We start from the raw sequence: 13,446 nt of genomic DNA on the forward strand, positions 1-13,446 counted from the left end.
CATGTTGAGAGAGTTCCCAAAGATTCTCATTTATTAGCTGAAAGTTGCTCAGTGTCCTGGTCTTCTGGCTTCATAACTTTTCCCGCTCCTCTCTGCTGCTCAGCATCAGTTTGGGACTGGGGATTGCAAGAATATGCAATCTAAATCTTTATTGATTGACATCATCCCTTACCTTTTTGTGAAACTGCAATGACTTAGACAATGCCCACGACTGAGGACGTGGAGCTTCCTGCTTCCGGTGAGCAGGTCCCTTATTGGGAATGAAATATCCAACACATGGGCAATGTTTCAGGGGAGATGTTCAAACACTTCTACCTGGGTTTCCACCCCATCGACCCCAAATCTATTCAAGGTGAAGGCTGAGGGAATGTGCTCACAGCTTCTTGGGAAAGTACAGTGTTAGAAATATTCACAATCAGTAGTGGCTGATTAGTGACTCTTAAGGGGTGATAGATATAACCCCTATTTTAAAAAAAATCTCCCTTTTGCTACTTCTTCCCAGGTCCCTGGGTATTTTATCAGTAACACATTGCTTTAGTTCTTAGTGGTTTTATTTGGCATTATAATAAATGAGTCCCTTTGCACATTCACTGGGAAGAGGAGATACTTTAAGCTGTCATAAGCTAACATCTTCACACAAAAAAGTTTACAGGATTCCTTTCCAAGTATGACCTCTAGCAAGAAGAAAGTTCTGTATAATGGGACCATTTAGAGATAGGGGGTTTGGGGGAGGAGGAGTAACTGTATAGGAAATGGTCCTCCTGAAAGGGAAACAGATCTTTCCAAGGGGGAAAGATGATGAATTACATATGTGCCAGGAAATACTGAAAGCTAGGAAAATAACTAAGATAAGGTTGTTGTCCTCAAAACCGAGGGTAGGCTGGAAACTTGTGGACTGTGATTTGTATAGCCATTTAAAAGAAATAGATCAATGAAGATCTTAAGATAGAACCAGAGCATTAGGATGGTTTTAGGGACTGAAGGCTGCATAGGAGGGGTTGGACCAAGGAGAAAGCTGGGTTGGTCTTGGCAAGAATCAGATCCCAGCTGTGACTCTGAGGTTTTCCTTTCCTGTAGTTCTTGTGCTCCCACTGCTCACCAGAACTCCAGCTAAAACTCTCCAGTGGGTGGCTGGCCAAGTCTGATGATTCTACCCCTTTTGTGTCATCTGAGGAGCGTGCAATGTTCTTTCTCCAAGGCACCTTTGCCTTTCTTCCTTATCCTTGCCCTCATCCCCACTGGACATAAGCCAACGCCTGCCCCTCTCTCACCACATTCACCTGGACACACCTGAACTAATTCCCTGAGACTTTGAATTAGCTCTTCTGACCTGTATGTTTTGTAGCATAAGGGACAGAGTGCCCGTGGACCCATCTTGACAGCATGTGGACAGAACTGACCTGCCTTGCAGAGGTGCTGAGATTTCCAGAGGACTGGCCTAGCTACACACACCAGCAGCATCTGCAAGCAAAAGCCCCTGAACTTCCAGGGGAGGGCTCAAGGTAACCTGACAGCACTCTGGAGAAGAGGGGGCACAGATGTTTCTGGAGCCTGTGCTCTGAGTTGTCCGTGGGAAAGACTGCAACTGTCATCCTTTGGCACATTCCTGGAACCTCTGTGAGCTGCGTGTCCTGCTGCATGGTAACCCATTGAAGGGCCAGATTGAGAAACCTCAATTCTTGGCAGGGGAAAGTGTTCTGAGCAGCAGATTTGTGTGTGACTTGGTCCCTGTCACATTTGTCTTCCACCTTCTTATCATTTTTTTTAAATTGTGTGGTCATGTTTTCTTTGCTTTCCTCTTTATTTTTTTTTCTGGAAGAATTTTCCATGTTTTGATTTCATTATTTTTCTTTTAATGTATTGATTCAATATTGGAAAGAAAAATCTGGACTTTTCTCTGGTGCCCCATTTTAGATGTAAAGATAGTTATTCAATAGATAGTAAATTATTTCTCCCAAGAGATATTTCCTTTTGTTTCTGTACAGTAAGATGTACGAACTCAGTTACTAGGAAATCGTATTGTGACATTATCAACCTTTATTGCTATTTAAAAATGATAGTTTGTAGAACCGAGGATTTCTGTTGATGTGAAGCACAATTTAATGAATAAGTTAACATATTAAACTGTGGTGATGTCAAGAACAATTGTTTTCCCCTGTGTTTTTGTCAGAGATGTTTTCACAAAGTAAGGAGAGTTGGTTAAACACTTTAAGGGATTTATGGAAATTGAATCTGCAGGATCAGCTTTGTCAAACTCTGAAAATCCATGCTTTGGATACAAATGTGGTTATTGGATGTGAAACTTTAAAAGCCACAAAAGACAAAGAAAATATGGATTGAAACAATTTAGAGTCTCTCAGACCAGGGAGGATTTCATAGACTCTCAAACACATAAGCTTCTAAAATCACAGCTGTCAATGACTGTCCTCCCCCGCCCAGTGCCTAGCCCAGCACACTGAAATCCTCTGTGAAATGTGGAAAAGTCCTGGAGATAAAGGGATAAGGCAAATCTTTGAGAAAGGGTTGGGGGGGGGGGTAGGTGCAGGGATGGGAACAAAGGGTCCAGGAATTCAATCTAAAAGAAAAAGAAAAAGAAGAAAAGGAGAGATGGGGGAAAGAAAGAGAAAGAACAGAAAAATACAAACAGCAGTGAACACTGATATAGGCCTCCCTGATTTTAACATGCATGCTTCAGCGTGAGGATTTTAAAAAGTAAGTAGTTCCCATATTATTCCATATGTTTAAGCAAAGAAGGAGAAAATTCTCATAGAGAACAAGTTAATTTATCCAAAAATCCCCTAAACTATGCAATTTATCATTTTTGACCTTTTTTTTTTTTTTAGTGATAGGGGTTGTTTGTGGAGGTTATAGAGATTTGTAACCTTAGATAAATGTCATCTGATCATGTGCTTCTATCTAATGAGAATCATGAACAAAGGAAACTAGACTTTACAACAACAGAAGTAGCCACAGGAAAGATAGTGAAAGTTAAGCACACCCAACATATGGCACATGTGCGTGCGTGCGCACACACACACACACAGAGTGAAACAGTTTGTGGGCTTGTGTCTTCTAACAAAAACCTCAGGTAAGAGAAGGGCCTAGGAATCCTAAGTTTCACTTCTTTCCCCTACTCACCTTGAATATAGTGTTCAAAATAAGATTGAAAAAATATTGACAATATTATTGAAAATCTATTCTCAGTATAATACTATTTTACCCTCTCAGGTAAGTTTTCATATCAAATATAAACTTGTGAATTAATGGAACATACAATTATCAACATAATTACTGTATTCATTTTATAAACATTGTCAGTTTTTTAATGATTATTAAAGTAATACCTTTGGAAAATACAAGCCACTTAAATATCCATACATTATACAACTAAACTCTGAGATTATTTTGATCTATTTGCTTTCATATTTTTATGCATTGGCCATCAGAATAAAACTTGAAATGGCCAATGTTTTAGGAAATTGGAGTCATGCAATCTGTGCAGTGCAAGTACTTACATTAACATCTTAGTTATCAATCTTTGAAAACAATCTTAATACCTGATTGTAATTTAACCATTCCCATATTCATGGCCATTCTTTTCATTTTCAATTTTTCTACTAATATAAATTATACTGAAATGAATATGTTTATACTTAAGTAACATCTATGTTAAGTGTCTCGGTATGCCTGTTGGTGATAGAACTGTGGACCACTGGTGTATTTTCCCAACAAGTCAGAAAGAAAAAATGTTTAAGATTATTAAAATTACATAGATATAGCTAAATGAACTATGAAAAAAAGAAAAATAAGTCATCCATGTAATCAAAGAAAATTATATATATCTCTCAACAACCAAACCCTCTATTCCTCCCAGCCCAGGACTGAAGAGCTCATTCTTCAAGATACTGAAAGTGTTGACTGACAGCTCTCAGCTAAGTCTCTCTCTAGGATTTGTCCCAAGATCGTGCTGTATTTTGGGACCAGGTCACATCTAATGATGCTGCTACGGAGATAGAGGCCGTGTCTTTTGACCAGCAACAACTCTGAATGATCATCTCAGCTCCCAAGCACCCTGTTGGATCAGTGAAAGACATGGTTGCCAAGCATCCTAGTTCACTTTTATTCCTGCTCCCCCCTCGGTGACCTCTGTCAACTTCCTGCATACACGTCCTTCCCAGACTGCTCTCTAGGAAACTAGAATGTAGACCTGCCTAAGAATCTCGAGTTCCATCCTCCACAGCTCTCTGCCTGAATATGTTCTTTGTTCTAGGACCTGGACATGTGCCTTTCTCTCTTTTGAGCTCAGCTACATATTTAAAAGTTATTTTGGCACATTTGTCCAACATTTCTAATTGTTTACATCTGAAAGAGAAATCTATGTCAGCTCAGTTGGTCAATTTACCTGAAACGAGTCTGCTCTTAAATTTTCCTTTGAGTCCATTTTCTACTACTTTTTCAGTTTTTAATCCTTTATCACATTCTTTCCATTTCAAGGCTCTATATTTCCCTAAATAACTTTCACTCTTTTTCTCATTGCGGGAATTTGCTCTCTGTGCATCTTTTTCATAAACCTTCTTGTTTGTATTCATTCCCTTTAATAATACTTTTCATTTCCCACTTATGCTCCTATTTTATGTATTTTAGTTTACCTTTCTATTTCTTAATTTTAGTTCTCAATTTTTAATCTTACATCTATGGCTAAATTTTTCATCTTGATTTTCCTTGTTTTTTTAATTGGTTATTTTCAAACCTCAATTTCATTGTGTTTTTAATATTTTATTTTAAATCTCATCAGTTTCATTTATCTCTTAATGTTTGACTTTTTTGTAGTTTATCTTTATACGTATTTCTCTATCAAAGTTTATTTCAATTTCTTATTATTGTTTATAGCTGTTCTTCTCCTTTATTTTGAGGCAAACTTTGTTTTATTTCTATCATTTTGAGTCAATATGTTGTACTCAGATAATTCCATCTACACAGTTTATACTTTTTCATTATATTGGCATTCTTCTGGAGCTTTGCATGTGATCAATTCTTGTAACAACTTCATTAATGACTGAAAAGAATATGTAATATCTTATTAAATTCCACACAGTATAGCATAGCTAATATAAATATATATGAAATATACATACAATCTTATATTATATATAAATTATGTTATATAATCACTTAAATTATGCACACATGCATGTATATATACACACATATATGCATATATGTCTGCATATACATATATAAAAGCTTAATTTATCAGAGATAAGAAGAGCATAAAAATCTTTCATTGCAATTATATTATCAATTCATACAAGTCTTTAGATTATATATTTTAGTGATTTATTATTTAGTGTTCATGGCTCCATATTTTTCACTGAGGTGACTTCTATTCTCAATAAAAAATAATCTCTTTGTGTCCTTTAATATATTATGATTTAAATTCTTCTATTATTCTGGTATTACTTATAGCATTTTATAATGGATGATTAACAGTAGTTTAATTCTCTGTCTTTCAGTTTTTGAATTGTTATAATTTATAGTTTACTGCCTTCTGTTTGTTTTACGGTTTCTAGTACTTAGACTTTTTTCTATTTTATTTTCTGTTGTGAGAGGCTATGATTTCTTTGTAATCAATGTTAAGAATGCAACCACATTTATTTGACTTTCTTGTATGTAATTTGAAGATGTCCGCATTTATATGCTTCCCTCTTGCTACTTCCAATTGCTTATTTTAATTACCTGGATGAGAAATAAGCTGGAGCTTTAGGTTTATATTTTTATCAATGCTCTCCTAGTCTCATACTTAGCATTGAAACTGTAGCAAAAGGAGGTGGGGTGGTAAGAATTTTGCAAACTGAAATCTCACATCCTGATCTGAACATACTGAGTTACTTTCAAAGTCAAATCCTCTCCAGTTCTGGGTAATGTTTGCCTGTATCTGATCATTTAAATTATTCAAACAGTTGTTGCCTGTGAAATAAGAACACATGAAGATAAAGAGGAAATTAGGACCTCACAAATTAGTGTTCACAAGCTAGGGGAACGGCTTGCTTTCACAGTGTCATGGGTTCTTGTGAATAATGCTTGTTCAGTGAGAAAAAATAAATAAAGGAGTAAAAATTTCACTCAACTATAGAGTTGCAACTCTTTTCAGATTTCATTTATGACTAGGTAAATGAATCATAATATACACACAGGAGGGGGAAGAAGGTAGTGACTTTCTTTAGTAGACAGTATGACTTTTTTCTTAACTTAAGAATATAACTTTAAAATATTTCCACGTACAGACTCAGGCAGCCTTAAAATTAAGGTAACAGTTATTGAATAAATATAAATAATTGTTTTTTTCTGGAAAGGAAAGATAGTAGCTTCACAAATCCATGATGCTCACCGGTATCTGGGGCACAGCCAGGTGCTAATGTCCTCCCTGCTTGTCTCTCTATACCCGCAGGTGTTAGATTACAAGAAGTCATTAAATCCTTGCAAATCAGGGCATCACTCCCAAGAGCTCTGCTGGGAAGGCTGCCAATTAAGTTTTCAGCAGAATCATACATATTACTATTCTTCCAAGAGCCACTGCTGCATCACATGGGCAGATGCAGATCACCCCCAGGAATCCCCTGCCACCGCTTCCTGCTCTCCATGCAAAGTGAGGAGCAGACACAAGGTTTGGGCTCAGTCAACACTGGAAGAACCACACACCTCCGCCAATATCCCTGTTTTTTCTTTGCTGTCTAGGAGAAAAAGCCATCCCTAGGCGAGATTCTGAAATTTAGAAAAGGTACAGAATACATTCAGCATCACTCACACCAGGATGTTGCACGTTTTGGGATTATTAACAACCAGTTTTACTAAGAGTCATCACTTTCATTAATTTCCAGCAGTCCCAAAACTCAAATTACCAACGTTTTTCCTCCCATAATAAATTTTATGACTCAGTAAAGTATCAGTAGAGATTCTATAATATCTTTACCACCTTCTACATCCATAACCCAGAATGATAGTTTAATATTTTCACTGTCCCCTTCCTTCCTTTCCTTATATGACGCTTTGTCCTTGCATTCTAAAAACATTCCCTAAGCATTTTCTATGAGCCAGGCACAATACTCAATATTGAATTTAAAAGAATAAGGCCCGTTGAGCCAAAATACCCTTGTAATTTTAGTGATCCCTTTCAAACTCACCGGCCAAGTGACAGACATTCAAGAAAAGATTCTTGCCTTGCCTCCCACAGTGACCTCAGGGAAGCTCTCTACCCTCAACCACCTGAACCTACACACTCTATATTTCTTATCCCTTGATGTACATAATTTATTCTGTATCAGTGTTTTCCTTTGTGCTCATATGCTCTGAGCCTGAACAGTCTTCCCTTCTCCTTGTGCCATGAGCCACAGCCACAGACCAGCTCTGCTTGACTCTATGCCTACTTTGGCATCTAAACATCCAGCTCACACACACACCTGGGTTCCTGATGGTCCAGGGTTGAGGGTAGCTACATCATTGCCTCTCTCATCCTGTGCTCTGGACTAACAGTTGTCAAGGTCAGTGACAACTTGTGCCTATTCACTATTATTCAATTGCACTGAGCCTGGCATATAGTAGATACTCAGTATACATTTGATAAATGAATTGGTAGGTGAAAGAATCAATGAGAGAATGAATCTAACATGTTTTCTTGGGCAAGCTAAGCAATTCCCATAGGGTTCACAAGGACCTATATTCTGATGAGTTCCAAACAGGCATCACTCTTTAGGACCCCTGTTAGTGAACTAGTGCACACCTGCACCTGAATATCTTCCCCTCACTCTCTCAAATTGACTGGACTGATCCAAAATGAAACTCTTTAACTGCTCTTTTAACATCTGAAAACATTTGTGCTTCCTCCTATATTCCTTTAACCCCCATTTGAATCATGACCCGTATAGTACATGGGCCCCTGCAAGGTAGAGTCCCCAGTCACCCTAATTCCTCTTACCCAGCCTCATGACTCTGTCTCCAAAGTTCATCTCCCACTTCCTGTTCCCACAGCCACCAGCCTAGCTTTGAATTTTATCTTGTATCATCCTGTTTGTTGATAGGAATTTTTATACCTATTTTAATTTTCATAGAAACACCAGAAGGCATTATAAAGTTATAAGTGAATAGCAGAGAAAGTAAATAATAAATACTTCATGGTGGATAAGTATTGGATTTGGGATTTGCTATTTGAAGTCAGTTTTACTTCAACCTAGAGCCCAGATTCCGCTTTGCAGTGGTGGTTCTCCAGCCTGTCAAACATTCCTCTCAGCCCAAGTCCATCCTTTCAAATACCTAGTCATGTCACTTCCATGCTCAACCTTCTTAATGGTGACCATCCACCCTAGCTATTATCAAGCCAACCCTCTGTAGGGTGGCATTTAACACCCATCAACCCATACCCACCCACCATGTTATCTATTTTTTTAATTTTTAATTATTTTGGTTATATGAAAGTTATATATCTTTATAGGGTACATGTGATGTTTTGATATAAGCATACAATGTGAAATAATCAAATCAGGATAATTGGGGTGCCTGGCACCTCAGGAATTTAACATTTATTTGTGTTAGAAAAATTCCTGTAGCAGACCATCTAGCTCAGGGGTCCTCAAACTTTTTAAACAGGGAGCTAGTTCACTGTCTCTCAGACCGTTGGAGGGTGGACTGCGGGCCCCAGGATGAGTATGCTGCTAAGCAGGACAGGCAGCTGCAGCAAAAACACCCGGTGGGCCGGATAAATGTTAAGCTTAGAATAATCTGTAATTATAAGAAACACCTGGACACCTGTAACATCTCGGTAATGTAATATCTTAGCGATAAGAGCATGGGGAAGGGATTCGGCTCTCCTTAACAGGAGAGCTCGCGAAAACATCAGTGATTGGCAGTCTCTACACCTGTGGTACAAATAGCCATGGATCATGTCTATAAGAAGCTGCAGGAGTGGTCAGTTGGGTGAGGCATAGTATTTTTTTGTTGTTGTGGGGGTTTTTTGGCTGGGGCTGGGTTTGTACCCACCATCTCTGGTATATGGGGCCGGCACCCTACTCCTTGAGCCACAGGCGCCACCCATATGCATACTATTCTTTCACAGATTCACTCTGACCCTTTGCTTCTCCTGCCTGCAAGGCGTCTGCCCGGCATCTCTCCAAGAATACTGCTAAGATTTACTTTCCTACTAAGACTGTTTCTTTCCCTTGAAGACTGTTTTTCTCTCTCTCTCCTTTCTGCTAAGGAGAATAGCTGTCAGGCACCTAAGGGTAGTTGTTCCCAAATAAGGAAGATCAGCTGTCTATGTCCGGACAATAGATAAGCCTGGGGCAGAGACCTGGCCAGTCCCGGGCCCCAACACATTCCAATTCCACTTTTTTTAGTTATTTTTAAAGTACATCCTTACTTATTATTGCCTATAGTCCCTTTGTTGAACTATTAAATATTGTTCGTTCTATTTTTTGTACCTGATAACCCACCCCACTTGATCCCCTCTTCCCCACCACCATTCCCAGCCTCTGTTAACTTTGTCTCCATTAGACCTATTGTTTTTAATATTTTGCTTCTACATGTGAGTGAGAACATGTGAGACTTTTTTATTGTTGGGGATTCATTGAGGGTACAAAGAACTAGGTTACATTCTTGTGTTAGATAAAGACCCTCTTATAGTAGTGCTCATCTTTTCATGCTTGGCTTATTTCACTTAATGTATGGTTCTCCAGTTCCATCAATGTTGTTGCAAATGGCAGGTATATATCTGATTGTTTATGGGAAGATTTGATCATGAAAGACCAATAAGAGTGTTCAGGAGCCTGATTCTTCATGTCTATCTAAATTACCATCTCAGGAGGTAAAGCAAACCAATTTACTTTGAGGATTTCATCAAAGAAATCTACAGATAGTTCAGGAGCTACATGCTAACAAGATAGTGAGTCCTAAAGTAGGAAAACTCTTTTTGTAGGTATATAATATTCCATTGTGTATAAGTACCACAACTTCATTCATTCATCCTTTGGTGGATTCCAAATCTTGGCTGTTGTGAATAGTGCTGCAATAAACATGGGAATTCAGATATCTTTTCTATAAACAAAATTCTTCTCCTTTGGATATATATACCTAGCAGTTGGATTTCTGGCTTGTGTGGGAGTTCTAGTTTCACATTTTTGAGGAACGTCTATCCTGTTCTCTGTAGTGGTTGTGCCATTGTGTCATCTTGCTCTATGATAAATCTGTCCTATGTTCTATTTATACAAAATCTCTTAAGAATTATTTCAAATGCTCTAGGGGTAACATGCTTAAGAGGATTATTGGGAGTGGGGGGTAAGGGTGGAGTTGATTAAGAATATAAGGGAAGAAGTTAAAGGACACAGAGACCTGGGTAAAGTCAGGAGAAAGGGTCTCTACTAGCAAAATAACCATTTTGCTCAGTGGCAACTATTGTTCTACTAGTGCAGAAAGAGAGCAGAGTAGGAGGAGACTGAAAGAAAATTCTTTAGTGAGCTATACACTATAAAATGATGAGAGTCCAGGTGCCATCACAGCAGGGAAGTCATGCACTATAGGCAGAAGACTATACTTAGAACTTTCCTGACTCTTCTAATGAAAAGTTTTTATGTGCTTGTCTTTCATTATTACAAAGAGGGGTCCCCTGGAGAAATTTTGTCCTACCTCTACTTCTTAACCAGTCATTTGTTATTCTAAAAAAATTACTGAGATTGGTGACAAAGAAGAAAGGAAGTGATTATGTTTGGTATAATTTTAGTATTTTTATATTTAATTATGTGAGCATAGATAATCCCAACTTAACATTTAGTTAACCAGATGTTTGTATTCCCCACTGATCCAACTATCCCGGATTCTTTTCCCAGAATAAGTGGGTGTTTGTCATGGGCAATACATATTAGTTTGAACTTGGCTTTTTAGTTTGTTTTCCTACTTTAGGACTCACTATCTTGTTAGCATGTAGCTCCTGAACTATCTGTAGATTTCTTTGATGAAATCCTCAAAGTAAATTGGTTTGCTTTACCTCCTGAGATGGTAATTTAGATAGACATGAAGAATCAGGCTCCTGAACACTCTTATTGGTCTTTCACGATCAAATCTTCCCATAAACAATCAGAAATAGGCAACAGAGGTACATTAACTCTTTGCTGGCAGAGAGAAATCCATCTTGGACTTGGGATCTACCCAGCTCTCACCTCACCTCTAACATCCACATCACAAGCCACCCTCGGGAGTGCAGGATGAAGAGTGAGTCTTTAAGCATTCCAGGGGAGGCCTTGGCCTCCTGCCCATTCCATACCTCCTTCCACCCTTCATTCCATCCCATGTTGAATAGGGGATGTTCTCACATCTGTGGACACCTCCTACCAGAGGTCCCAGCTATGCCATTACTCCTGTCCCACCCTCAGGCCAGGATGGATCTTCTTTTTTTTTTTTTTTGAGACAGAAACTCAGGCATCATAGCTCATAGAAACCTCAAACTTTTGGACTCAAGCAATTCTCTTGCCTCAGCCCCCCAAGTAGTTGGGACTATAGGTGCCTGCCACAATGCTCAGCTATTTTTAGAGACAAGGTTTCACTCTGATTTAGGCTGGTCTTGAACCCATGAACTCAGGCAATTTACGCACCTTGGCCTCCCAGAGTGCTAGGATAATAGGTGTGAGACAATGTGCCTGGCCCCAGGATGGATCTTTAAAAGAGGTTTGCACAGCTCCTGGATGCTGTGAGGGTCATTTTGGGTATAGAATTCTGAGGTCTTGGGTACCTGGAACATGGAGAAGAAGAAGAAAGGGTCACAGGCTTCAATTTTGGCCCCACAGAATTCTTTCTACAGCTGGAGGAAAGCAAGGTGAGGGGCTTAGTTGACTGGGTTCAAGGGTTGTCTGTCAACTGGTGTCCACGCTCAGCCCCTATCAGCCTTAATACTGGTAGGAAATGACCATGTGGCCGGCCTAGATCTTACAGGCAAGCACTAATGAAGAGGCCACTTGAGAAGGTGGAAGAGGTAGTTGGTTGTCGTTGTGACAATCTCCTTAGAGATACCTATGTCCTCCCAAAAGATTCATTCTTCTGGGTATTCAAAGTTGGGTAATCCCCTTAAAATTTGAATGCTTAAGTCTTCTCAGATGACATACGAGCAGACTATCCTCCCATAAGAGTTGTCCAGGCAGCAAGGAAGGGATAAAGAGAGAAAGCTGTGTGCACTCTTGTGCACCTACCCTAGTAATCAGTCAGCCTTTTCTAAGTTTCTGGATGGTAGGCAGATGGCTTTGGAAAGCAGAAGGAGACAGCTCACATGGTAGCATTTCACCTGCATAATCACCTGGGCTGTCAGAGACAGGACATTTCCAAAGAAGCCAGCATATTCTTTTTGTTCATTCAAGGATTTTGCGGGCAAGTCAGAGACCAACACAAATCATTAGCTATTTTTCGGGATATGGAAACATCTACTTGTCCTGCTCCCACCATGAAATCTCTGCTCTGGTTTCAGGTCTAGCCATCCTATTTCACAGTAAATTTAAAGCATAACCTGCCCAAATCCTCATGGCAGTGGGTGGAGTATGAAGTCTAAGTAGATAAGTAAATAGCTGGTGTTTATTTGTGTTGAACAGGCTGCATGAACTGAAAGGAGAGGCTTTGGATTATTACATTTGGGGATTTTGTCAACTAGCTGGTTTTCCAGGATGAGGATGCAAAGTGCATTGTAAATATACATGGAGAAGTCATCGCAAAGTACATTGTAAATATAAATGGAGAAGTTATGTGGCCTATCCTAGGATAAGTCCAGTCCTAGAACTTAGTCACTGAGTCTTCTACTGGAAGACTCTGACCACTTTCTGTTGTCACCCTAGAAATGCTCTTTCAGGTGTTCTTGGAGGGAAATAGAGCCTGTTGTCACTATCAAGTTACCTGACTTTTTTCAGCAAGCACACACACACACACACACACACACACATACACAAACACATGGATATTATAATGCTTTTTGATGCCTCCATGAAAGACCATAAGCCTTTGCAGGTGGCTTTGAACCATCCTGACACCTGGAACAGTGGTTTACAATCTGCAGTAAGAAGCCAAAGGGAGGAGCACAGCCTTTCTTCCTTTTTGCTAATATTTAAACTTATAGTCCAGGATCTAAACAGATACGGATTTCTTATTTCAAATTATTAAGCAGGTAAAAATGTTTTTGGTTACATGGATTCCTTTTGTAATGCTTGAGTCACAGCTATAAGTATACCCATCACCCAAATAGTGTCCATCATACCTGTTAGGTAGGTTTGTGCCCCTCCCCCACTTGATTTCCACTAAGTTTTACATTCCTGTGTACACACCTGTGCTCATTGGTTAGCTCCAGTTTAGTAGCAAGTATATGTAGTGTTTGTTTTTCCATTTCTTGTGATACTTCACTTAGGGTAATGGTCTCCAGTTCCATCTAAA

This window comes from Otolemur garnettii, unplaced genomic scaffold (assembly GCF_000181295.1).
Source record: "Otolemur garnettii isolate 467f Iridium unplaced genomic scaffold, OtoGar3 scaffold00034, whole genome shotgun sequence".
In the NCBI taxonomy this organism is placed as follows: Eukaryota; Metazoa; Chordata; class Mammalia; order Primates; family Galagidae; genus Otolemur; species Otolemur garnettii.